The following is a 26,383-nucleotide window of genomic DNA, read 5'->3' on the forward strand; positions in this document are numbered from 1 at the left end:
GGTTGAAAAGTAGGCAAAATGGTTGGAGGCCTAACAACAAAGCCTGCATTCAAAATGGCCACTTGCCTCCTAGCACATGGCCAGGGCCTGCCTGTACCAGCACTCAAAATGGCCCCCACCCACATGGCCTGTCCCCATGAGCAATCCAAAAAATCGAAAAACACAGAAAAATCAGCACAATCCCCATGCCATCCATGCCCTCCATGATGTTTAAATTCAAGACACCCCACAGAAAGACTAGGCCCATGCACCACTCACTACCCCTGGTCAAGGCCCCAACAACAGGTCAAAAATCGAAAAACACAGAAAAATCAGCACAATCCCATTCCATCCATGCCCTCCATGATGTTTAAGTTCAAGACAGCCCACAGAAAGACTAGGCCCATGCTAGACTCAAATACCCCTGGTGAAAAGGCCACAAGTACAGGCCCAAAAAACGAAAATCACTGAAAAATCTGCACAATCCCATTCCATCCATGGCCTCCATGATGTTTAAATTCAAGACAACCCACAGAAAGACTAGGCCCATGCAAGACTCACTACCCCTGGGCATAAATAAAGGTTGAAAAGTAGGCAAAATGGTTGGAGGCCTAACAACAAAGCCTGCATTCAAAATGGCCACTTGCCTGCCAGCACATGGCCAGTGCCTGTAGCTGCACTCAAAATGGCCACCAGCCACATGGCATGTCCCTCCCCATGAACACCCCCAAAAATCGAAAAACACTGCAAAATCAGCACAATCCCATTCCATCCATGGCCTCCATGATGTTTAAATTCAAGACAACCCACAGAAAGACTAGGCCCATGCAAGACTCACTACCCCTGGGCATAAATAAAGGTTGAAAAGTAGGCAAAATGGTTGGAGGCCTAACAACAAAGCCTGCATTCAAAATGGCCACTTGCCTCCTAGCACATGGCCAGGGCCTGCCTGTACCAGCACTCAAAATGGCCCCCACCCACATGGCCTGTCCCCATGAGCAATCCAAAAAATCGAAAAACACAGAAAAATCAGCACAATCCCCATGCCATCCATGCCCTCCATGATGTTTAAATTCAAGACACCCCACAGAAAGACTAGGCCCATGCACCACTCACTACCCCTGGTCAAGGCCCCAACAACAGGTCAAAAATCGAAAAAAACAGAAAAATCAGCACAATCCCATTCCATCCATGCCCTCCATGATGTTTAAGTTCAAGACAGCCCACAGAAAGACTAGGCCCATGCTAGACTCAAATACCCCTGGTGAAAAGGCCACAAGTACAGGCCCAAAAAACGAAAATCACTGAAAAATCTGCACAATCCCATTCCATCCATGGCCTCCATGATGTTTAAATTCAAGACAACCCACAGAAAGACTAGGCCCATGCAAGACTCACTACCCCTGGGCATAAATAAAGGTTGAAAAGTAGGCAAAATGGTTGGAGGCCTAACAACAAAGCCTGCATTCAAAATGGCCACTTGCCTGCCAGCACATGGCCAGTGCCTGTAGCTGCACTCAAAATGGCCACCAGCCACATGGCATGTCCCTCCCCATGAACACCCCCAAAAATCGAAAAACACTGCAAAATCAGCACAATCCCATTCCATCCGTGCCCTCCATGATGTTTAAATTCAAGACAACCTACAGAAAGACTAGGCCCATGCTAGACTCAAATACCCCTGGTGAAAAGGCCACAAGTACAGCCCCAAAAAACGAAAATCACTGAAGAATCAGCACAATCCCAATTCATCCATGGCCTCCATGATGTTTAAGTTCAAGACAACCCACAGAAAGACTCAGTCCACCCACCACTGAGTACCCCTGGGCAAAAGGCCCCAAAACAGCCCAAAAATCGAAAATTCCAAAATTTTAATTGCAGCAACTGTAATGCCCCAAACAAACTTACTTGTAAAATTTCTAATCCAACAGTGATCCAAAGAAAGTCAAAAAGGCCTCAAATCCAAATATCCAGCAGCATCCACAAAAAGTAATCCTTCCAGCTCCAGACCCAAATGAAAAGTGACCAGGAGATGGACAAAGCACTGGGAGGAGCCTGCTGAACAGGAACAGGAAGTTGAAGACTGTGGGGCACTTCCTTCCTCCCACCCCCCTGCCCCCCTCCCCAAAATGGACTCCTCGCTAAAAAAGTGCAGGCAAATGTCAAACTAAGGAGTTATTCAGATAAAAATCATCATTTCTAGAAGGTTTATGCTGCTTGCTGGTGGATTTCTTGTGCAGAATTGCAAATTTATATTTTCGCTCGCCGCATCTCAAATCTCGCAATTGCGAAGTACCGCGAGACGTGATCTCGCCGTACTCGCGTTGACAAACTATCGCTGGCAAGCCGCGATGACGTAATCGCGCTCGCCAATTCCCGCGGGATCACACAGCAAGATCCAAAATGGCGCAGCACTCGCAAACTATCGAAAAAAACAACTCGGCAAACGATGATAAACGCCGCGCGCCGCAAAAATTGTATCACCAACGCCGCGCGCCGCCAAAAAAATCCGCTGCGTGCGAATTTGCGGATTTTGCGGGAAATTCGCAAATCTCGCGGATTGCGAATTTCCCAAAAATCCGCAAAATCCGCGAGCGTAACGGATTTTCCGCCCATGCTTACTTTCTGCTGTACAACACTACCTGTCCAATAGACCAATAATGTACTATGAACACAATAAGGTCATTTTAGGCCTTATGGAATGGTGCCTCCACAACAATTTTTTCTCTTTTGGTAAAGAGATTTACAGACAACTTAGAGGAGTGGCGATGGGGGTCTGCTTCTCTCCGAGCTATGCGTGCTTGCACGTTGGCTGGTGGGAGGAGCAGGTCCTCAATGTGCGCCACAAGGCGTGGATGGAGGGCCATGTCAGTTGCTTTCTGAGGTACATTGATGATATTTTCATTGTTTGGAGAGGTAGTAAAGAGGAAGCCCTGTCTTTCATTCAGGATATCATTGACAATTCCCTTAACCTTAATTTCACAACACATATTGACAAGAATCGAATTCATTTTCTTGATGTTGAGGTGTATGTCACTAACTGTACACTGAACACCACTTTACACAGGGAACAGACTGCAGGCAATGCTACATTGCACGCAACTAGTATGCATCCAAAACATACTATTTCTGGAATCCCATATGGTGAAATTCTTAGGTTAAAAAGGATCTGTAGTTCCCCTTCTGACTTTAACACCTGTCTAGGGGTACTTATAACAAGATTAAAAGCAAGGGGTTATTCTGAGCGCATTTTAAATGCAGCAATAACCAAATCCCTTTCCAGATCCAGAGAAAGTATCTTTCCTACATCTATTTCTGAGACTGAACTCCCTAACAATAGAGAACCCCAGTTGGACTGTCCGCGTCTTATCACCACCTACAGTAAGGAGGATAGAAAAATTAGGTCCATTATGAACAAAAATTGGCCTATTATACTGAGTGATCATATACTCAATACTAGATTACCAGCTTCCCCTACTGTGACTTTTATACGCGCTAAAACTATGGGCAACTATTTGGATAAGGCAGCCCCAGAACTAAAAATAAAAAACACCTTGGCTACGCCCTACCAGAGGATTCTATAAGTGCTCTAGTTGCCGAGCTTTTAAATTCGGAGTTACCAACACACATTATTCTACCCCTTTTAGTACAGTCGCCAAATTGATTAATGGCAACTATTCTTGCAAGACAGATCATGCTGTTTATGTTCTGACGTGCACCTGTGGGCTTAGATATGTTGGCAGTACTAAGCTCCAGGTGCACGTCCGGATATTACACCATTTGCGGGCTATTTTACATAGTGACCCGACTTACCCGGTCGCACAGCATTTTAAATGGGTACACAATAAAGATCTGAATTGCCTCAGTTACTTCGTCATTGGGGCAGTACCATATCTAAAAAGAGGAGGTGACCGTGAATTACAGCTTAGAAAACTGGAATCTAGATTCATTCTTGAACTCGATAATCGTTGGCCCAACGGGCTCAACAATATTGAAGAAATGCATCATTTTTTATAAACTCTTTTGGTGCAGCAACCTATCTGAGTCATCTAAGTACATCCAGTTTTCTTACATGCGTGGTTTTTGCACTCCTAGTTAGGTTCCCTATTAGGAGTTATATTGCATTCCAGCATCCACATAAAGGTTAAGATATATACCTAACAGTACTGTTTCTGTAAATAGTGATGTTCTAGTAGTTTCATATTTGTATTTCTGTAAGTTATGCACTTTACATATATATCTTTGGATATGCACCTCCTTAGCTATGTTTGAACTGTATTATTCTAAAATTTAATGAAATAACTTTTATTGAGTTTTCCTTGATAGTTTTGTATTGTACAGTAAATTTCAATATATAGGTAGAAGGTGTATATGGCTGTGGATATAATTATGTATATATATGTATATAGATATATGTGTGTGTATGTGTGTATATATAGGAGATTTGAAAATAGATTGTATTTGCTTTTGTTTCCAGTATAGGTTTTGCAGTATATTTTGGTTTTTTGTGATATAAGAATGTGTATGTGTGTATATATATGAAATATGGTATTATTTATACATTTTCATTTTTAACTTTTTTGATACAGTTTTTTACCATTTGAAACTTTTTAGAGAGCTTTTGATAGAATAATACAATCTACCTAGAACTCAATATAATATGAGGGTAGACCAACTTATTTAGTATCTCTGTTATGATGGTAAAACGGCTTATCCCTGCATCTTTGCACTTTTTTGTAACTCTTTCACTTATGCACTTTTTTATACACTTATTGCACTTTAACTTTCGCTGCTATGAGATATATATATTTGCACATACCAGGATCATATTGGCCGGTTGAATTTTTTTTTGCAATATAAGGAAATGTTTACATTGAGTGACATTAGATCTGTTATTTATCAATCTTATCAATTTTTAAGCTGTGTTACTACCTGGATTTAACCAGTAATTGCATTTTCACGTTATATTATCAGCAAATAAGATATGTCACCAGCGATAGTATTTCTTCACTATTCATTGTTAAACACGTGATTTTGGTGAACACCACTAGGGGGTGGTGTTAGCATCACTGCAAGTATAAAAAAGCATTATCATTTTACACATGTTGCAGCGTGAACAAGGGCTTTTTGCTCGAAACGCGTTGCTGGTTCTGTTGAAAGGATAATAAAACATCTTTTTGCTGACTCTGATGGTCCGGTCCTCATTTCTGCTGGCGTGGAGGCGGTGTCTGCGAGCGCAGAGCGAAGCTGGGGAGGAATCTTTTTTCATATATATATATATATATATATATATATAAAACCACAAGAGAGTTGTCCCCTAGGTGAAGCCACAAGACACAAGGTAAGGTTTTGCCGGTTTAATGGGAGAGCTGCAGTTGCCACGTGCAAACGTACATCTGAAAATAAAAGTCAATTCGCCGACGCGTTTCGTGCGCTGTACACACTTCTTCACAGGCTGACTCCATGAATGAGGCAAGGAAAGTCAGAGCACCTGTATTTCATTTCTCCAACACGCCCCATTGGGCGTCAACAGTCACACTGCCTGCTGGTTGCTGTAGTGCCCTTCAATATTATCCAAGTGGGTTGCTTGCCATTTAATCATTCAAATTTGATTTAAAAGTTCCCAGTGGGTAGATGGAAGTTCACATCTAGGCAGCGGCACCATCCGACTCTCCTCCCCGCTCCTTGTGCCTCCAAATGCTGGCGTCGCTTGGCGCCAGCACACAGACCGAAAAATCAGCAGGGCTTCCACCGCGGCCGGACCAGCCGCATCAATACAAAACCACAAGAGAGTTGTCCCCTAGGTGAAGCCACACGACACAAGGTAAGGTTTTGCCGGTTTAATGGGAGAGCTGCAGTTGCCACGTGCAAACGTACATCTGAAAATAAAAGTCAATTTGCCGACGCGTTTCGTGCGCTGTACGCACTTCTTCACAGGCTGACTCCATGAATGAGGCAAGGAAAATCAGAGCACCTGTATTTCATTTCTCCAACACGCCCCATTGAGCGTCAACAGTCACACTGCCTGCTGGTTGCTGTAATGCCCTTCAATATTATCCAAGTGGGTTGCTTGCCATTTAATCATTCAAATTTGATTTAAAAGTTCCCAGTGGGTAGATGGAAGTTCACATCTAGGCAGCGGCACCATCCGACTCTCCTCCACGCTCCTTGTGCCTCCAAATGCTGGCGTCGCTTGGCGCCAGCACACAGACCGAAAAATCAGCAGGGCTTCCACCGCGGCCGGACCAGCCGCATCAATACAAAACCACAAGAGAGTTGTCCCCTAGGTGAAGCCACAAGACACAAGGTAAGGTTTTGCCGGTTTAATGGGAGAGCTGCAGTTGCCACGTGCAAACGTACATCTGAAAATAAAAGTCAATTCGCCGACGCGTTTCGTGCGCTGTACACACTTCTTCACAGGCTGACTCCATGAATGAGGCAAGGAAAGTCAGAGCACCTGTATTTCATTTCTCCAACACGCCCTTACCTTGTGTCTTGTGGCTTCACCTAGGGGACAACTCTCTTGTGGTTTTGTATTGATGCGGCTGGTCCGGCCGCGGTGGAAGCCCTGCTGATTTTTCGGTCTGTGTGCTGGCGCCAAGCGACGCCAGCATTTGGAGGCACAAGGAGCGGGGAGGAGAGTCGGATGGTGCCGCTGCCTAGATGTGAACTTCCATCTACCCACTGGGAACTTTTAAATCAAATTTGAATGATTAAATGGCAAGCAACCCACTTGGATAATATTGAAGGGCACTACAGCAACCAGCAGGCAGTGTGACTGTTGACGCCCAATGGGGCGTGTTGGAGAAATGAAATACAGGTGCTCTGACTTTCCTTGCCTCATTCATGGAGTCAGCCTGTGAAGAAGTGCGTACAGCGCACGAAACGCGTCGGCGAATTGACTTTTATTTTCAGATGTACGTTTGCACGTGGCAACTGCAGCTCTCCCATTAAACCGGCAAAACCTTACCTTGTGTCTTGTGGCTTCACCTAGGGGACAACTCTCTTGTGGTTTTATATATATATATATATATATACACGTTAGTTTCAAAGAAGGGTCCTTTCGGGATCATGCTCCCATTGTCAGGTGGCGCGTTCTTTTCGGCGAACCCAAATGCCGAACAATTAATCAATCCACAGTTTGCTCGGAAGCACTACGCGCACTCAGGAGTATGGATGCTCAAGTTTATTCACAGAAAACCGTTACGGGTTTTGACACTGATAGTGTCTTGATCACACGGTAACCAAAATGGCATTTCTGGCTTGTTAAATAAAGTCAAAAAGTGTGTAACAACATAAAAAGTGAAAAGGTACACAGGCTAAGAGTTCATAGCAATGTAGGTAAGTGTGTCTGCCATCTTAAAGTGGTGTATCATAAAGGTGAAAACATATCTTGTGAATATGTTTCCTGTACATATATACAATTTATATTCAAATATTGGCAGAATTATACTACATTTGTACTCAGACTGAACTGCCATTTGGGCATACTTGAAAGAAGCCAACACTTTATGGTTATGAAAAAATCACAAAAACCATGACTCCATGTTTTAACGGTCAAATACCAATATTAACATGAGTAGAATTCTGCTAGGTTATGTTATGTTATGTTTTGGGAACTCTCCTCCCTTGCTCATGAGTAATACTTACTCGTGAGCAAGGGAGGAGAGTTCCCGAAACGCATTGAGTTTGGTTGCCTTTGAAGTGAAATAAAGGCTGTTTTTCACTAAGAAGTGTCCGTGTGTTTCTGGAGAGTGAAAGCTGCAGACATTGGAGTTGTTGGTATATATATACATTGTAGTGCTTTTATACATGTATAGAGTGTAGTTTGCATTCTACCAAATGTAGATTGGATGGCATTGTGCGATCCTTCCACTACACTGTTTGTTTTGACTTCCTGTGTCAAGGTACTGTCATAGGCATTCCACCATGGTATTTGGAATTTGGGTTGGCATCTGTATCCAGAGCGATGTATTTTGCTAACACAAATATCTTAAACAAATCTGTAAGGGGCTTAGTTTGTGTTTGTTTTGTTAGTAGAAAGAGCTTTCTCGTAGTAAACTGTAGCGTTAGCTACCTCAGGGACATAGACTGATGCTATCATTTTGTTATTTTTGAAAAACAAAGAAACTGTTTGTAAGATATTCTACACTTAGGGCCCGAATAGAAGTATTGCAGTCCACGGACCACCAGACTCATGGGGGCACAGCAGTGGTGGTCTCCCTACCTCCATATTATGATTCAGGCGATTGGACCACCAAGCTGCAGTGGCCAGGGAGCCACTGTTCCCTGGCAGTGTAACGGTGGTCAGGAGAATGTAATGTGCTTGCAGTCCCGCCAAGTATAACACAAGGTTCAGGACTGAATTACGGACCAAAACCTAGTTAGCAGTAATAGCTCGAAATGACTGACCTGGTTTTCATATATACCTTTCTAGACAGTAGAGTATCCACAGGAATGCCCTAAGACCTTGATAAGTCCCTGTGAAGTGGGAACAACAAAAGAGAAAGACAAGTATTAGTGCCGCCTTTGCATGATGTCCACAAAAAAAATGAAAAGTGCGTAAACTCGACTGCTGTTCATGCAGTAAATTTAAAAGTTATGACGCTTACCAAGAATGTCTCATGCTAAGTAACCATCCCAGATGCCAGAGTACTAACATGTATTCCATATGTCCTTCACTGGCACGTATACTGACAAAAGAATGCCCTCACACCTTGCCTCATTTATATCACCTGTTGAAAACCGTCCCTGCTAAATCTCACTTGTGAACGGAGCTCCTCCTTCATATATGAAAAGAGAGATGGTTGTGTTAATTTGTATCTTAATTCAAAAGGGGCACTTTCTCTTTTATTTGCACTTTGTTCACATTTAGAAACTTTGTATAAATTTCTGCCAGTGACTGTAACTGATACAGAAGCTTAAGCACTGCTATGAGTTTTAAAGAGAAATGTTGTTTATATCTATGATTAAATGTGTTTACACCTTTAAATAGTGGGTTGAGAAAAAATACGGGTCATGTGACCAAGAACAACTTGTTGTTCGAAACGCGTTATCTCTTGACATCTGTGCCTGCCGAATAAAGAACTTTTTCGGATGAACTGTGGCCTTGTCTGAATTCAGTGGATTGGATTCTATCTTTGCATATATCGGCGGCGGCGCCCGCTTGACAAAGCCCTCACTCGCTGGCTGGGTTTCTTCTTTCCGTCAATATTGTTTGTTTGGTTGCTGTGCCTTCAAAGAAACCCGCCGATCAAGGAAAGTGAAGCGGATGTAAACGACTTCCCCTTTTGTTTATGGAAGGGATTTAACTTCTCGGATATCTGCAGCCCGAGTACTGTCATCTGCATCAGTGAAGGCAGCCCGTGAACGGCAGCTTTCCCCCGGAGACGGCGGACCGGTAACTGCGGGTTTGAAAGAGAAAGTGACAAACGATCGTAAACGCTTCCAGGCTAAAGGAGCGTAATTACACACACATCGGCTTGCTCCATGATCAGAGTGCGCGTTGGCTAGAAGTAACAGCCACATAACGCGAGTTCATTCGCATACGGCATCAAAGCTTTTGTTATTCATTTTGTAACCGAAGGCACAATCAGAATGTCAAGTGAATCAATTAGGGAAAGAGAGAAATCCGCTCTAACTATTTTTCAAGCAACGAAAACAACTACACCACAAGGATTGACTGCTACACCTCAGCCTGATGCACCTCAGAGCTGGAGAAGCAAAATAAATTCACTAGAAAGACTGAAAAGAAAAGAGATAAGTCGGTGGTGGGAGGCAACTTCCTTAAAAAACTACATAGAAGTGAATCGCATTTACGTGGTTTGCGAATTTTCATCATCCCTACACTGGCTGTACCCAAACCACATGTATTGCAGAAATGGACAGATAATACCAACGCATGCTCCAAGCACATGATGGAAATATTGATTGAAAACGCGTGGGAAGAACGCGAAGAAATAATCAAACAAATTGATGACCTCGTGGCAGACCTTGATAAGGAGCTAAAGCGGAGTGAGATCGAATCGGCATTAAAAACCATGGATGAGAGATTGAAAAAATATGAAAAAGAAATTATGCAAAGGAAACAACGCAAATTTACAAGGGATAGAGCAATTACGCTGCAGGACGAATCCTAACCTTTGCGAGAAAATATGATAAACCACGCAGAGATGTCCTTAAAGAGCAAGCAATGACCACTTTTGACAAACAAAAGGATGGATCTCAAACCGAATTAACGGATCTAAGCTCAGATAATGACTCTGTTGCCAGTGGGTCCTCTATGACAAATTCACAACAGGTTTTTTCCAAGGAGCTGCTAACCCTCCAGAAAACGAGAGAGCATTCAAACATAGGACGTCTAAAAATGAAAACTCAAGGAAAAGAAGACTCAACCGCAAAAGGAACAGCAGGAGAAAAACCAACAGAAAAGCCCGGCATGGGAACAAGGGGCCAGCTGAACAAGAGACAACTATGATGGACAACAACTCAAAGTTAACGGTAATCAATCTTACTAATAAAACTTTAACTGAAAATGAGATAAATGTTTTGCAACTAGGACTGTCATTCTGTCCAGAGTCTAACTTTGATTACGCTGACCTAAGAGCGGACTTGTATAAATTTGAGAGAAAATTAAAACTTTGCAAAATACATGCTGGGAAGGACAGGACAAGACACCCTAGGGAGGGAATGGAGCAAAACATGGGAGGATTGACAATAGGTGATATTCCCACCCTTAGAGATCTAATATCACTAGAAACAGGACAGACACAAGAGGATTGTCCCAGTTCATTGGACATCTTTGAGAGTGTGCAAGGGACACAAATTGCACATCTTACAGACACAGATATAGGGGCCCCGGCTGGGACCCATTTCAGGAGAAAATCCAAGTTTGTGCCCATTACACCAAGAGACAATATTGATGTCTTCAGTGATTTAGTTAAAGGGGATTTTGACAAACTGTTAGAAAATCGAACGATATGTAGAAATATCAGTAAAGAACAAAGAATTGCTATTAAGAACTTACAACAAAATACTGATATAATAATCAAGCCCTCAGATAAGGGTGGGAACATTGTGCTGATGTCCAGGAATATGTACATAGAAGAGGCTATGAGACAATTGTCAGACGAAAGATGTTACTGCAAAGTAGATAAGCGATACATAGTGAATCTACGGGAAGAATACTATAAACAATTGGGGCACTGGCGAGATAAAGGGTTACTAACATGGGACGAAGAGAGGTATCTCCACAAGGAAAATCCTAAAACCCCAACCTTTTATCTTTTGTTAAAAGTGCATAAAAGTATATCGAAACCACCGGGCAGACCAATTGTTGCATCTATCGACAGCCTCTTTGAGCACACCAGCATTTATATAGACTATTTTCTCTTCCCATTTGTCAAGGAATTATCCTCCTATGTGAGGGATACCACCGATTTTATCCACAAAATTTCAAGTATTGATTTGGACGAACAATGTTGGCTGGTATGTTTGGATGTTGAGTCCCTATATACAAGTATAAGGCATAAGGATGGCATTAAAGCGTGTCAGTTCTTTCTGAAACAACGGAAATTGGAATATCTTGAACATACTTGTATGGTTTTAGAAATGATTAGGCTGTGTCTGAATGAAAATTTATTTTTGTTTAACAAAGAACACTACAGACAACAACAAGGAGCTTCCATGGGCACCTGTTCGCCCCCAGTTATGCCAACCTCATGGTGGGCTGGTGGGAGAAGCAGGTGCTCTGGAATGACGAAACGGAAAAATGGGCATTGAACGTAGTACGATGGCTAAGATATATAGATGATGTCTTTTTTGTATGGCGGGGTACGGAAAATGATCTGAATTGTTTCATCGACTGTCTAAATAATAACCATGTGAATTTAAAATTTACAAGGCACTACAGCAGACACTCCGTAGATTTCTTAGATGTCAAAGTCACCAATACCAATAGCCAACTAGCCACCTTACTTTTCCGCAAGGAGACAGCAGGGAACTCTCTACTCCATTCTTCCAGTGCCCACCCCCCCAGTTTTCAGTGGGGAATCCCTTTTAGTGAATTCCAGAGAGCTAAAAGGAATTGCTCAACAGAATCACACTTCCAAAACGTTAAGGAGGAGATGAAAGAAAGATTCAAAGCCAGGGGGTATTCCACCAAATCCCTCAAGGAAGCTGAATCTAGAATTGACAAAATATCAAGAGAGAAAGCCCTAACACCTAAAACTACTACTGATCTGATTCCCAAAACAGAAACCCCAAAATTGAGGTTGATCACCAAATACTGCAACCAGTCTAACCAGATAAGACAACTACTGAGAAATAGATGGGACATACTGAGGCAAGATCCCATACTAAGAAACGCCATTGGTAACTCACCTGGCATTTTGTATCACCGTGGCCAATCATTGAGGGATTGCCTAGTACAGAGTCACCTAGCCCCCAAAGAGACTCACTGGCTGAAAACAACTAAGGGTTTCAGGAAATGTGGAAATTGCAAGGCTTGCAAATATAGTCAAAATTGTAATGGATCCTCCTTCCTAAAACTAAAATGAAATGGAAGATCAACACCTTGATAACATGCACCACAGAATACGTTGTATACCTGATTCGTTGCCCATGCAACTTATGGTATATTGGGTCAACCACAGCACCTGTCAAGAAACGTATCCTCGAGCATTTCCGAGCGATTACTAACCAAGACTTCTCTTACAGCACAGGTAGGCATTTTAGTAAATTCCACCAGAGTGATGCTTCTAAAGCAAACTACATTGGAATTGCCACTATCAAAAGCAGCATCAGGGGTGGTGACAGATTGGGAGCATTACGCAAATTAGAATCAAGATTGATTCTTTTGGCAGGCACCCGTTTCCCTGTCGGTTTAAATATGGACGAGGAATTACATTCCCATCTTTAGAAAAATGTTTTCCCTTGTGCCGGGAGCAGGGACGAATATTTTTAAAATTGCATTCTGTGTTGGAATTACTGTGTTTTTAACTGCCATCCCCTCTTACCTGCATCTTTGGCTTCCTAGAACAGCGCTACTCGCTGCAACGACCTCTTTCCTTCAGTCGCCATTCACGAGGGCGAGGCGAGACACGCCCCCTCGGCTGGCCACGCCCCCCCGCCAAAACTACAAATAGAGCGCGCCAACGCTAGGCGCTGCATTGATGATTGGCTCCTGAGGCGAAAAGCCGGGAGCAGGGACGAATATTTTTAAAATTGCATTCTGTGTTGGAATTACTGTGTTTTTAACTGCCATCCCCTCTTACCTGCATCTTTGGCTTCCTAGAACAGCGCTACTCGCTGCAACGACCTCTTTCCTTCAGTCGCCATTCACGAGGGCGAGGCGAGACACGCCCCCTCGGCTGGCCACGCCCCCCCGCCAAAACTACAAATAGAGCGCGCCAACGCTAGGCGCTGCATTGATGATTGGCTCCTGAGGCGAAAAGCCGGGAGCAGGGACGAATATTTTTAAAATTGCATTCTGTGTTGGAATTACTGTGTTTTTAACTGCCATCCCCTCTTACCTGCATCTTTGGCTTCCTAGAACAGCGCTACTCGCTGCAACGACCTCTTTCCTTCAGTCGCCATTCACGAGGGCGAGGCGAGACACGCCCCCTCAGCTGGCCACGCCCCCCCGCCAAAACTACAAATAGAGCGCGCCAACGCTAGGCGCTGCATTGATGATTGGCTCCTGAGGCGAAAAGCCGAGAGCAGGGACGAATATTTTTAAAATTGCATTCTGTGTTGGAATTACTGTGTTTTTAACTGCCATCCCCTCTTACCTGCATCTTTGGCTTCCTAGAACAGCGCTACTCGCTGCAACGACCTCTTTCCTTCAGTCGCCATTCACGAGGGCGAGGCGAGACACGCCCCCTCGGCTGGCCACGCCCCCGCCAAAACTACAAATAGAGCGCGCCAACGCTAGGCGCTGCATTGATGATTGGCTCCTGAGGCGAAAAGCCGGGAGCAGGGACGAATATTTTTAAAATTGCATTCTGTGTTGGAATTACTGTGTTTTTAACTGCCATCCTCTCTTACCTGCATCTTTGGCTTCCTAGAACAGCGCTACTCGCTGCAACGACCTCTTTCCTTCAGTCGCCATTCACGAGGGCGAGGCGAGACACGCCCCCTCGGCTGGCCACACCCCCCCAACCTCCTCACCCACCGGCATAAAGTATGTGTCTTGGTAGGAAGCGCAGCGGACGAGCGCAGCGGGCGCGACTTTTGCGCGCCGAAGGCGCGCCTAAGGCAAGCCCGTCTGCGCCCGTCCGCGGCCGGACGGGGCTAGGGGCACGACTCCATGCCAAACCTACATCCTATTCTTCCAAGGATCTAATTGCTCTTCAAGGTCAATGGCTACTTCCGGATCCCATCCGCAGACTGATCTCCTCTCTAGGCCTTGCCTCCTCTTCCCCCACAGCCCCCCATCCCCCGCTACATGCTCCCCCGTCACCCTGCCCCCTTCCCCCCGACCTCCTCCCCCGCTCGCCGGCACTGTCTGTCTTTTTACTCAACACCAGGTCAGCGGTCAAGCACCACCATGAGCTGTTCGTCTTACTCGACTCTGAGAAACCTGACCTACTGCTCCTGACCGAAACTTGGTACTGTGACACTTCCCTCCCCGTTCTCTTGGCTACCCTACCCCCCTCCTATGTGGCCCTACGAGCCGACCGGCCGGCAGGCAAGGCAGGCGGTGGGGTCGCCCTGATCGCTCGGTCGGAGTTGAACTTCCAATCACTTCCCTCCCCCCCCATTCCCCCTGCTGACTTCCTGGTAGTCCGCTCTCTTTCATTTTCCCCCCCCATCACCTGCCTATTAATGTACCGGCCTCCCCAGCCCTCGCCCGCATTCTTGCCGGCCTTTCAAGACCTGTTGGCCAACTTGGTGGTCAACTACGCCTCGGTCTTGGTGCTAGGGGACTTCAATTACTGGCCCTCTGACCCACACGAGTGCCCAGCCTCAAAAGAGTTTACAGATTGCCTCTCATCCCTTAATTTCGTGTCGCACATATCCGTCCCCACTCACTCCCATGGGCACACACTGGACCAGGTCTGGTCCCTCAACCTCCCCGTGGCCTCGGCCACTGTCTCGCCGTGCCCTTGGTCCGACCATGCCCTCATTTCCTTCTCTATTCCTCGTAACGTGATGCCTAAAACTCCGCATGCCAAAAACACCTGGGCACGGAACTGGAATAGACTGGATTACCCCTCCTTGACCTCCATGCTCCGCGACTCTACCCCTACTCTTGTTGGCTTACCATCTACCTCTCAAGCCAAGGCCATTAACACCTGGCTGGCTGAAGGCTGCGACTCTGTGGCGCCCCTACGCCGCATCTCCATCCGCCGACCAAAGGACTCTAATAGATGGTTCAATGACCACCTAAAAGATCTCAAACTGAGCGCCCGACGGGCAGAGAGGCAATGGAGGAAAAATTACAATCCCTTATCTAAAACCCACTTCATATCAGCACTGGACAAATACAAAGCAGCAATCCTGGCTGCTAAGACCACCTACTTCTCGTCAAAAATTACTTCTGCTGAAAATAAACCCAGGGAAATCTTCGGGATAGTGAATGACCTGGCATTCTCAGACCGAACCTCGCCCAATATCCCTCCCTCCCAACCTCTCTGCGACCAGCTCAATACCTATTTCGTAGATAAAATAGCAACCATCAAGCTCAATATCCCTCCACCCTCTTCTGCCTTCGTCGATCCCTCCCCCCCTCCCCTCCCCTACCTTCTTACCTCTATCCCCCCCCTCACGCAGGACTCTTTTCTGGAGATACTCCCTAAAGTGAAGTCGGGGTCTCCCGCGGACGTCTGCCCAGCACGAGTCCTGCAGCAAATCTACTCCAGCTGCCCTGACCCCCCCATTGCCTTCCTCAACAGCTCCCTGGCACAGGGCGTAGTGCCCCATTCGCTCAAGGCAGCTACCATAGTGCCCATCCTGAAAAAACCTGGCGCTGACTCTTCTATCTCGGCCAACTATCGCCCCATCTCCCTGCTACCCTTTCTGGGCAAGGTGATGGAACGCCACGTTACCGCGGTACTCAGCGCCCATGTTGAGGCAAATGGGGGACTGGCATCCCGCCAAGCCGGGTTTCGTCCCAGGCATTCGACCGAGTCAGTCGTGGTCTCAGTCTTGGACAAACTCAGAAAGGGTATGGATGAAAACAAACACCAGGCACTGGTCCACCTTGATCTCTCCGCCGCCTTTGACACGGTGGACCACACCATCTTACTTACCCGTGTCAAGGCGGCCGGCATCGGGGGATCAGCTTTGATCTGGCTCTCCTCCTTTCTGAGGGAACGCACTCAGGCGGTCCGGCTAGGCGACTTCACGGCCACTCCCCTCCCTGTCACCTGTGGTGTTCCCCAGGGATCCTCTCTCTCCCCCTTACTTTTCAACCTTTATATCTTTCCTCTCATCTTTGCACTACAGCAGCTGGAGGTCACCGTCTATAATTACGCGGATGACCTCCAGCTCATCTTTGATCTGTCCCCTTCTCCTCTCTCGGTCTCCAACTTCCAGTCAACTATGACATTCATCAGGGACTGGATGAACCACAACCACCTTAAGCTGAACCCGGATAAAACCGAGCTGGTTCTCACTGGTGGTTCGTCCAGTCCCTGGAACTCTCTCTTCTGGCCCCCCTCTCTTGGCTCTGCACCGACCCCCTCCACCACGGTCAAAACACTTGGTGTCAAAATAAACAGCCAACTCACCCTCCATTCACAAATCAGTTCTGTGGTGTCCTCCTGCTTCCTCTCTCTCGGCACTATCCGCACTGTCTCCCGCTTCTTTTCCCCCCAGGCACTTAAGATCATTATGTGATCTCGAAATTGGACTACGCAAACGCTCTTTACCACGGTATCCCCGCATACAGTTTGCGTAGACTCCAGACCGTCCAGAACCAAGCAGCCCGGCTTGTGTACGGCCTCCCTCGTTATCACCACTCCACCCCTCTTCTCAGGGAGCTTCACTGGCTCCCTATAAAGGAACGGGCCCTATTCAAGATCAGGTGCATGGTCTTCCAGGCCCGCCAGGGCACTGCCCCCGCCTTCATCTCCTCACTAATCAAGTCTTATGTACCTGCAAGAGAACTTCGGTCTTCTCCAAGTCCCTCCTCCAGATCCCTCGCTTCACTCGCAAAAAGTGGGGCGGGGCCAATTTCTCCACCCTGGCTCCAACCTTCTGGAACTCACTTCCTGACCACCTCCGCTCTGCCACTCAGTATCTCCCCTTTCGCAGAGATCTGAAAACGTTCCTCTTCAGCCAGGCCTCCCCCACTTAAACTCCCTCAAATATCCCCTTCATCTCTCCCTGGTCTTTTCCCCCTCAGTTGCTGATCCCCCTAGCGCCAAGAAACCGCAAGGTGTACGCTGCGCTCTAGAAGTATTTTAAATTAGAAATTAGAAATTTGTGAAAAATAGGACAGCTGAACTCTCACCTAAAATAGTACACCTCTTGTTTTATTTACCCTTCCCGCACATTCTCACCCCCTTAACCCCGTTCTTTTACACGTGAAACCAGTCTCTATTTAGCCATGATGTAGTTTGTGTAGCATACAATTGAGTAGGTCCTCTGAGTGTTATCATGAACTCTATAGACTGCCTTTCTCTTGCACTGGATAAATCATTGAATTTTTTCATCTCCTTCCTTTAGGTTGTGAAGAAGAGGATACTACTTTTGAGCGACGTCCATGCATGAGATATTTACGTTCTTCCTACAATGTTTTTTGTGTGTATTATCACAGTTGATACCTGTAGAATCCTATAGAGTTATCTGCATGGAATAGGTTTAAGGTACTATACCATAATTGTCCTTGGAGTAATCATGTATTATGATGTATACGGGTACTACACCGTAATTTTTGGACCCTGCTAAATCTCACTTGTGAACGGAGCTCCTCCTTCATATATGAAAAGAGAGATGGTTGTGTTAATTTGTATCTTAATTAAAAAGGGGCACTTTCTCTTTTATTTGCACTTTGTTCACATTTAGAAACTTTGTATACATTTCTGCCAGTGACTGTAACTGATACAGAAGCTTAAACACTGCTCTGAGTTTTAAAGAGAAATGTTGTTTATGTCTATGATTAAATGTGTTTACACCTTTAAATAGTGGGTTGAGAAAAAACGCGGGACATGTGACCAAGAACAACTTGTTGTTCGAAACGCGTTATCTCTTGACATCTGTGCCTGCCGAATAAAGAACTTTTTCGGATGAACTGTGGGCTTGTCTGAATTCAGTGGATTGGATTCTATCTTTGCATATATATCTATATATATATATATATATATATATATACATTGTAGTGCTTTTATACATGTACAGAGTGTAGTTTGCATTCTACCAAATGTAGATTGGATGGCATTGTGCCATCCTTCTACTACATTGTTTGTTTTGACTTCCTGTGTCGAAGTACTGTCATAGGCATTCCACCATGGTATTTGGAATTTGGGTTGGCATCTGTATCCAGAGCGATGTATTTTGCTAACACAAATATCTTAAACAAATCTATAAGGGGTTTGGTTTGTGTTTGTTTTGTTAGTAGAAAGAGCTTTCTCGTAGTAAACTGTAGCGTTAGCTACCTCAGGGACATAGACTGGTGCTATCATTTTGTTATTTTTGAAAAACAAAGAAACTGTTTGTAAGATATTCTACACTTAGGGCCCGAATAGAAGTATTGCAGTCCACGGACCACCAGGCTCATGGGGGCACAGCAGTGGTGGTCTCCCTACCTCCTTATTATGATTCAGGCGATTGGACCACCAAGCTGCAGTGGCCAGGGAGCCACTGTTCCCTGGCAGTGTAACGGTGGTCAGGAGATTGTAATGTGCTTGCAGTCCCGCCAAGTATAACACAAGGTTCAGGACTGAATCACGGACCAAAACCTAGTTAGCAGTAATAGCTCTAAATGACTGACCTGGTTTTCATATATACCTTTCTAGACAGTAGAGTATCCACAGGAATGCCCTAAGACCTTGATAAGTCCCTGTGAAGTGGGAACAACGTAAAGAGAAAGATAAGTATTAGTGCCGCCTTTGCATGATGTCCACAAAAAAATGAAAAGTGCGTAAACTCGACTTCTGTTCATGCAGTAAATTTAAAAGTTATGACGCTTACCAAGAATGTCTCATGCTAAGTAACCATCCCAGATGCCAGAGTACTAACCTGTATTACATATGTCCTTCACTGGCACGTATACTGACAAAAGAATGCCCTCACACCTTGCCTCATTTATATCACCTGTTGAAAACCGTCCGGTATACAAAAGAAAAAAAGAGGACTGAGCTTCGTCGTATGCATGTGGACTTAAAAAGCGGCGGCCATTTTGAAATGTTAATAATGGTTAAATTATAGTGGAAAAAAGTGGTGAACTACCTTTTTTTTGTGGACATCACGCAAAGGTGGCACTAATGCTCATCTTTCTCCTTGCGTTGTTCCCACTCCACAGGGACTTATCAAGGTGCTAGGGGATCTACGTGGCCGCTCTACTGTCTAGAAAAGTGTATATGAACATCAGATGAGTCATTTTGAGCTATTACTGCTAACTATGCTTGAGTCAATGATTCAGTCCTGAACCACTATGGTTACCAGTTGAAGTGAGGAGTACAGCCTGTATAACACACAAAGCTCCCTACACTGGAAATCCTGCCTATCTCACTAACAAACTCACTAAAGCTGTCCAAAAAGACCTTTGAAAAGTTCCAATACCCTTCGCCTCATCCCCCAAACTTGAAGAAAAATAAAAGGTCGTTCATATAGATTCACACATATACAGTTTGTTACCAAGTGGTTGGTCATTATAACCAGGAAAGCCAATCTAATCCAAAAATGTGTGAATTTTACAGAGAAAGCGAAAAACTAATCTCGTTTATAAGACTTTGCATAAGAAAAAGAATGAAACATTTTTATAATTTGCAGCATGGGCTTTTGAGGCAGTATAAAAAAATGGTTCCACTCAGTGGTACGTCAAGATGATAAATTATAGCTTCTTACTTAAGGAATCACAGTAGCATTTAGGCAAGTACAATGAATGTAAATATTACAACACAAAGACAAAGATAGGTATCAAGAAGAAACACATTTGCACAGTACTGTTGAAATAGACATGTGGTGACCCAATTTAAAAGTGTAAGTGACACAGTGCTCACAGGAAAATCTTAAATTAATTTCTGAGATAAGCGATGAAGCAAATATAAATGTTGATATTAAGTCCCATTGATGAAACAGGCGGTAACACATTTGTTTATAGGGGATAAATTCAACATTTTTTTTTATTTCGAATTACAAAATCAAGCTAAATTATGAATCCACTTCGTGCTACATTAATTTTGTGACACATTTGAATGCCTCTTTGGGTCATCATCGGGATTAATTAAAATGTATGTTGCATCTCAAGATGATGTTGTGAAAGATAGTTAGTGTCAAGCTGTTATTAAAGATGTTATCCTACGTCACAAAATAGGGATCAGGAGGAATTTCAAATGATATGTTATGTGTTCATGTTGTACTGTCTGGCAACAGAAGAAAGGAATAAGGATAGTACAGAAACCCTAGTAATTGCGTCAGACTGTCAGAAATAAATATGAAGAGAATAATTGCTTACTCATTAGGAGTATAAAGTAGGCATGAGTCTGCAATAAAATGCCTAGAGAAGAGTGAAGCTTAGACTAGAAATTAGAGTCAATGCCACAGTCATAAGCATCATTGCTGCTGGTGTAGAGAACTTGTCAGTACTAGGTAGAATAACCATCAGCGTGCATCTTTCTGGGCTAGTTATGCTCCTTGTAAAAAGAATAAAGTGGTTCAAGATCCATAACAGAGGTCACAAAGGGCCGTATGTATCAAGATACCCATTTGCGATTCTCAAATAGCGATTTTTAAGAAACCGCTATTTGAGAATCGCAAATGGGTATGTATGTACAAAATTGCAATTTTTTTGCGATTCCTTAGAATTCCTTAATTGCAATTACCAAATTGCGAATCGCAATTAAGGAATACTTTCCCATTCCTTTCTATGGGCCAGGAGGCCCATAGGAATGAATGGGAAGTTATTCTCAATTTGCGATTCGCAATTTGCTAATCGCAAATTGGGAATAATTTCAAAGGTGCAGGGGTGTCCAAAGGACACCCTGTTGTACCCCTGAAATATGCATGGGTGCACATGTCGCGCACATACATTCCCTAAGGGCATGTATGTGCATCACATGGCACTTTGATAAATGCACAAAATGTGCATTTTTCAAGGAATTCGCAACTAACAGGGATTCCTTAAGGGCATTTTGCTAATTTTTTTGCTACATACATTGCATTTAAGGAATCGCAACATTTGCAATTCCTTAAATGCAATTGCAAAATAAGGAATCGCAAATTTTGTGGTTCCTTATTTTACACCAGTTTTGCTTTATACATTCCATTTAGCAAATTCGCATTCGCAAAGGCCAAAATTCTGCGAATTGCGATTGCAAATTTGCATGATACATATGGCCCTAAATATGTTAAATAACTAAGGGGGTGATTACGATGGCGGACGGACTTAAGTCTGTCCGCCATCATCACAGGAATCCGGATCGCACAGCCATATGGTGGCAGTTCTGCACAAGCAATTATAATGCGACCGCTAATGTGGCGGACACATTGTGCATGTTTACCATAGCGGCGGGTGCTGCTGGCTGCAGCACCTGCCGCAATGACAAAAATGCATGTTGTGCATATCCCTACACTACGTGGCAGGCACCATGCAGTGCCTGCCACCTAGTGCAGGGAGCTTCCCTAAGTGTTTGGAAAACAAGTAGGAGAGTAAGGAGTTGTGTCCGTGAACGTCGGACGGGAAATACTCCTGATTCCCTGGTCAAGGATCAAAAGAACAAAATGGAGGAGTACTACCCGATGAGGGTATGTGAAGGCTCTTGTCTGAACTCAGGAAGAATTGTTCCTTTGTTAGGAAACCCCTCACTCACCACCTAGTGGTGACTTGCTTCATCATCGGGGCCCACCCAAGTGGCCTAGCGTCACTTGGGTGTGCTTCAACACCTGCAACTGCAGTGGAGCTGGTAGTGAAATGTGGGGTGCAAACAAAAAAAGAATGTGAGTGTTAAAAATGTCCTGGTATTCTTTTGTATAGAGTTTTAATAAAAAAGATACTGGACAAAATTAAAAGATAAGGATGAGATAGTAGTGGGGAAGTTACGGTCCACTTATCTCTATTTTATGTGTTGGTCGACATGTTTCTACCATCAGGGGAAACTCCCCGGTATTCCTCAGGACCAAAAACCAAGGAAGTGGGTGGTATGTGCCCCCTAAAAGACACACCCAGACCTAAATCCTTGGACAACCAGAAGAAAAATCAGCTTCTGGGACGCACACCTAGAATGGAGGGTGCTTTAAAACAGTGCTGTAGCTCAACTCGAGCTGCATCAAGCAGGAGGGGGGCGCTATGCCGGTAACAACATAGTAGTTGTCAGGGCGTGATCAGGCGGTTCACCTACTTCCCCGTGCTCGCTGCTCGGTAGCGAGCAGCGAGCACGGGGAAGTAGGTGAACCGCCTGATCACGCCCTGACCACTACTATGTTGTTACCGGCATAGCGCCCCCCTCCTGCTTGATGCAGCTCGAGTTGAGCTACAGCACTGTTTTAAAGCACCCTCCATTCTAGGTGTGCGTCCCAGAAGCTGATTTTTCTTCTGGTTGTCCAAGGATTTAGGTCTGGGTGTGTCTTTTAGGGGGCACATACCACCCACTTCCTTGGTTTTTGGTCCTGAGGAATACCGGGGAGTTTCCCCTGATGGTAGAAACATGTCGACCAACACATAAAATAGAGATAAGTGGACCGTAACTTCCCCACTACTATCTCATCCTTATCTTTTAATTTTGTCCAGTATCTTTTTTATTAAAACTCTATACAAAAGAATACCAGGACATTTTTAACACTCACATTCTTTTTTGTTTGCACCCCACATTTCACTACCAGCTCCACTGCAGTTGCAGGTGTTGAAGCACACCCAAGTGACGCTAGGCCACTTGGGTGGGCCCCGATGATGAAGCAAGTCACCACTAGGTGGTGAGTGAGGGGTTTCCTAACAAAGGAACAATTCTTCCTGAGTTCAGACAAGAGCCTTCACATACCCTCATCGGGTAGTACTCCTCCATTTTGTTCTTTTTAGCTTCCCTAAGTGCACAATTGCATTGCCCCTGGACAAGGGGGGATGCAAACGGGCTCCTAAAGTCAATCTCTGCCAACCTTTCAATAGGGGAGGCACAGCCATTCAACAGCTGGTGGAATGCAGCATCCTTATGTGGAGAAGTGTGGCTCAATGGTTAGAAGAGGCAGACCATGAAGCAGAGGTCAGACCCGGGACCAGGGTTCAATTCCCGACGCGGCAGGGTCTTGAGCCCAAAATGTCCACGGACTCGATAATTCTCGCTTCGGTGCCTGCCCAAATCACGGGTTCACACTCTGCAACTCTGGGCAATAGCTTGCTTAATCTCCACTATGGCCCCCTGCGGCAGGATGCCTGGCTTTCACCTTGGGGGTTATCTCACAGGGAACAACCAGGACAGGTTCCCAAAGCAAGCGCTTAGAAACCGTTCGTGATAATGCGCTATATAAATATAAATTACAATTACAATTAATGTGGCAGACGGTGCCTGCTAGGCACCGCCACTGTTCTAGGTATGCTGGACGGGTCCTACAGGCAATCGTAATGATTGCATGTGTTGGACAAGCAGCGGATGGGCTTTCCATCCACCAGCACTCTTCCCACCATCCTTATCTTTCAGGTGGAGAATGGCTGCACAATGGCGGTGAACCCGCTACTGGCAGGCTGACAGTGGCGGGTTCACCACTGTTATAATCAGGTGCTAAGAGTCTGATTTTGACGTTGGTGGTCAGATCGCCGACAGACCGCTAATTGGCACTCCAACCACGGACAGCTAATCGGTCCGACTACCGTATAATGATCCTGAGGATCAGACCCACAGCTATCGGACAGAAGACCACCATCCTTGCCAGAATCATAGGTCTCGACGAAGCGACAGTTGGATAAGTGTCCCAGAATGGCGACTTGCACCATGGCAGGCACCGTCGTCGGGATTACGATATCTCTTTTCGACAGCCTTAATGGGGGGAACCCTGCCACGAAAAGTTGTCAGAAAGGGAGCGGGGTCCCTAACAGGGCCCCAAAAAGTAGTAGATCACTGAAAATTGTCCCGGGGGCAAATGTTATGCCCCCACTCACTTCTTTGCACCATGTGTCATGCACAACATGGCGCACGGCACATGATGCACAGACGTGCAGGAGGTGCTGCATGGTGGAGGAATGTACTAAAGCCCTTTTCCATGGCAGCAGCCTACTCCCGCCATGGTATCAACTCCTTTGGGACTGCCAGCCCAGCAGTCGAATCCAAATACAGTGGTCAGACTGCCGCATTCTCGTCAGGCGGTCTGCAGACCGCCTCTACAGCATCCAGACATCAAAATCAGGCCCAAAATGTACTAAATAACTAAATGGGAGAGGACATACACAATTCTTAATATCATCCGGCAAATGTTCTATCCTGTATTAATCTTGATTAAAGTGTTTCCCTACGCTGTTTTGTCCCCAATTGTTTTCTTAACATACCTTCTTTCTGGAACTCCCTAATGCTAATTGCACATTTCTCTGAGTTTTTCAAATATCTTTTTATGAATCCGACTACCAAACTTTACATTTCACTCCGTGAATATTTCTTTTAATTTCAATGTAATTATCATCTTAGAATAGATAATTCTAATAGACATGTTACTTTCGTAAACTTGGTATTCAAGGGTCTATTTAAAAAATCAAGAAACCGAGGTATAGTTGAATAAATGTTAACAAATGTTTAGAAAAAGGAATAGGAGTAGGAAAATGTTGTTTTTTCGCTGTTTTCCCTTTAGTCAACCATAGAATACTGTTTGGGTGAAGGCTTAGACATAATTGACTTGAACTTATTTTACTTTCCCGTACCTTCGTATTGGAGGTTTTCTTCCAATTTACAGCACTAGTTTTCTTTTAAAATGATTGCAAGTATTCTCATTTATATTTATGAACAAAAGACAAATATATTATAGGCCACTTTTACAATCTCTGTTTATGGTTTGAGTCTAGATATCGTATGAAAAAATTAATGCAGGATGTGTACAGTCATTTTTTCATAAACCGTATACACGATTAAGGATTAAGGGTGGGAAAATGTTTCAGGAGTGTTTGGTTTTGCATATTAGAACTATGACTTTTCACCATAATCAGAACATCAGAAATGAGAAAGTGTGATGGACTAGCACCTTACTTGTACAGCAGTTTATTGCAGGCAGTCATTACACACTCTCAGGATGTCACCCCTCATCAGCCCCGTATCAATAAATTAGCAGCTTTCCATCATGATATTGTATTCATGTAGCACTGCATCCATTTGCAGTCCTAGTCTGTCGCTTCTGCAATTACAGGACTCTCGCACTGTTGATATTTCAAACACGCTTGACTAGTGTACACGTTGCAGCTTATCAAGCAGCTTTCATCCATCAGTCTCTGCTTGAAGGAAGTCCTCGCAGGGATCCATTTTCTGTGCCACTTCATTTTCTAATCAAACTCTCCCTTCAGTTCTTTCATGCAGCAAAAACAACAGTGATTGGGTCTGTGTTACCGAAGCACTGGCTATTTCTTCATACCCTTGTGACTTGTTGTTCATGTTTTTCAAGCGATTTCCATGTCAGCATGCAGCACGTTTCAAAAATGTTTCTTTGGGTAAATGTGTTAACAGAAAATTATAAAGTTAAGAAATGAAAATATACTCGGAATTCAAATATTAGTAAAGGAATACTGCAGAATAAAGTGCATTCTTTCTTTAATTTTTACTTCTACGTTCGTTCAGAGTGATTGTAATACACTATAATCGAACTGTAAAAATATGTTGCAGCAGAAATTGGCGGTACTGTTCTGTAAGATTGAATGCATGTAGTATTTTATATAGCGCAAACATAGCCAAGGGGCAGGGGAGCAATGCACAGGTTCAAGGGCGCAGTACATGTGTGGTAGGAGGGGCAGCTTCTTGTGGACACTTGCTGCATCATCATGTAATGCTCCTTAAACAGACACCCCCAGAATATTGCGGTGTAGATTTGCTAATTTTGCAGTGCGAAAATTGAAATTTTGTGCCATTATTGCAGCACTTTATTTTACTCGGAATCATTCCTTTTCAGACTTAAATCAATGGAATTTTTTTAGCAGATTATTCTACTTTGAAATAGGCATGTTTAAAGTGTTTGAGTGTCTTGGCTAAAGTTTCCTATGGGAAATTGATTTTCAGAATTTGTTTTCAAATTTCTCAGCAACTACTGAACGGATTTCCACCATTTTAAAAAAAGGTCA

This window comes from Lissotriton vulgaris, chromosome 3_1, assembly GCF_964263255.1.
Source record: "Lissotriton vulgaris chromosome 3_1, aLisVul1.2, whole genome shotgun sequence".
Lineage (NCBI taxonomy): Eukaryota > Metazoa > Chordata > Amphibia > Caudata > Salamandridae > Lissotriton > Lissotriton vulgaris.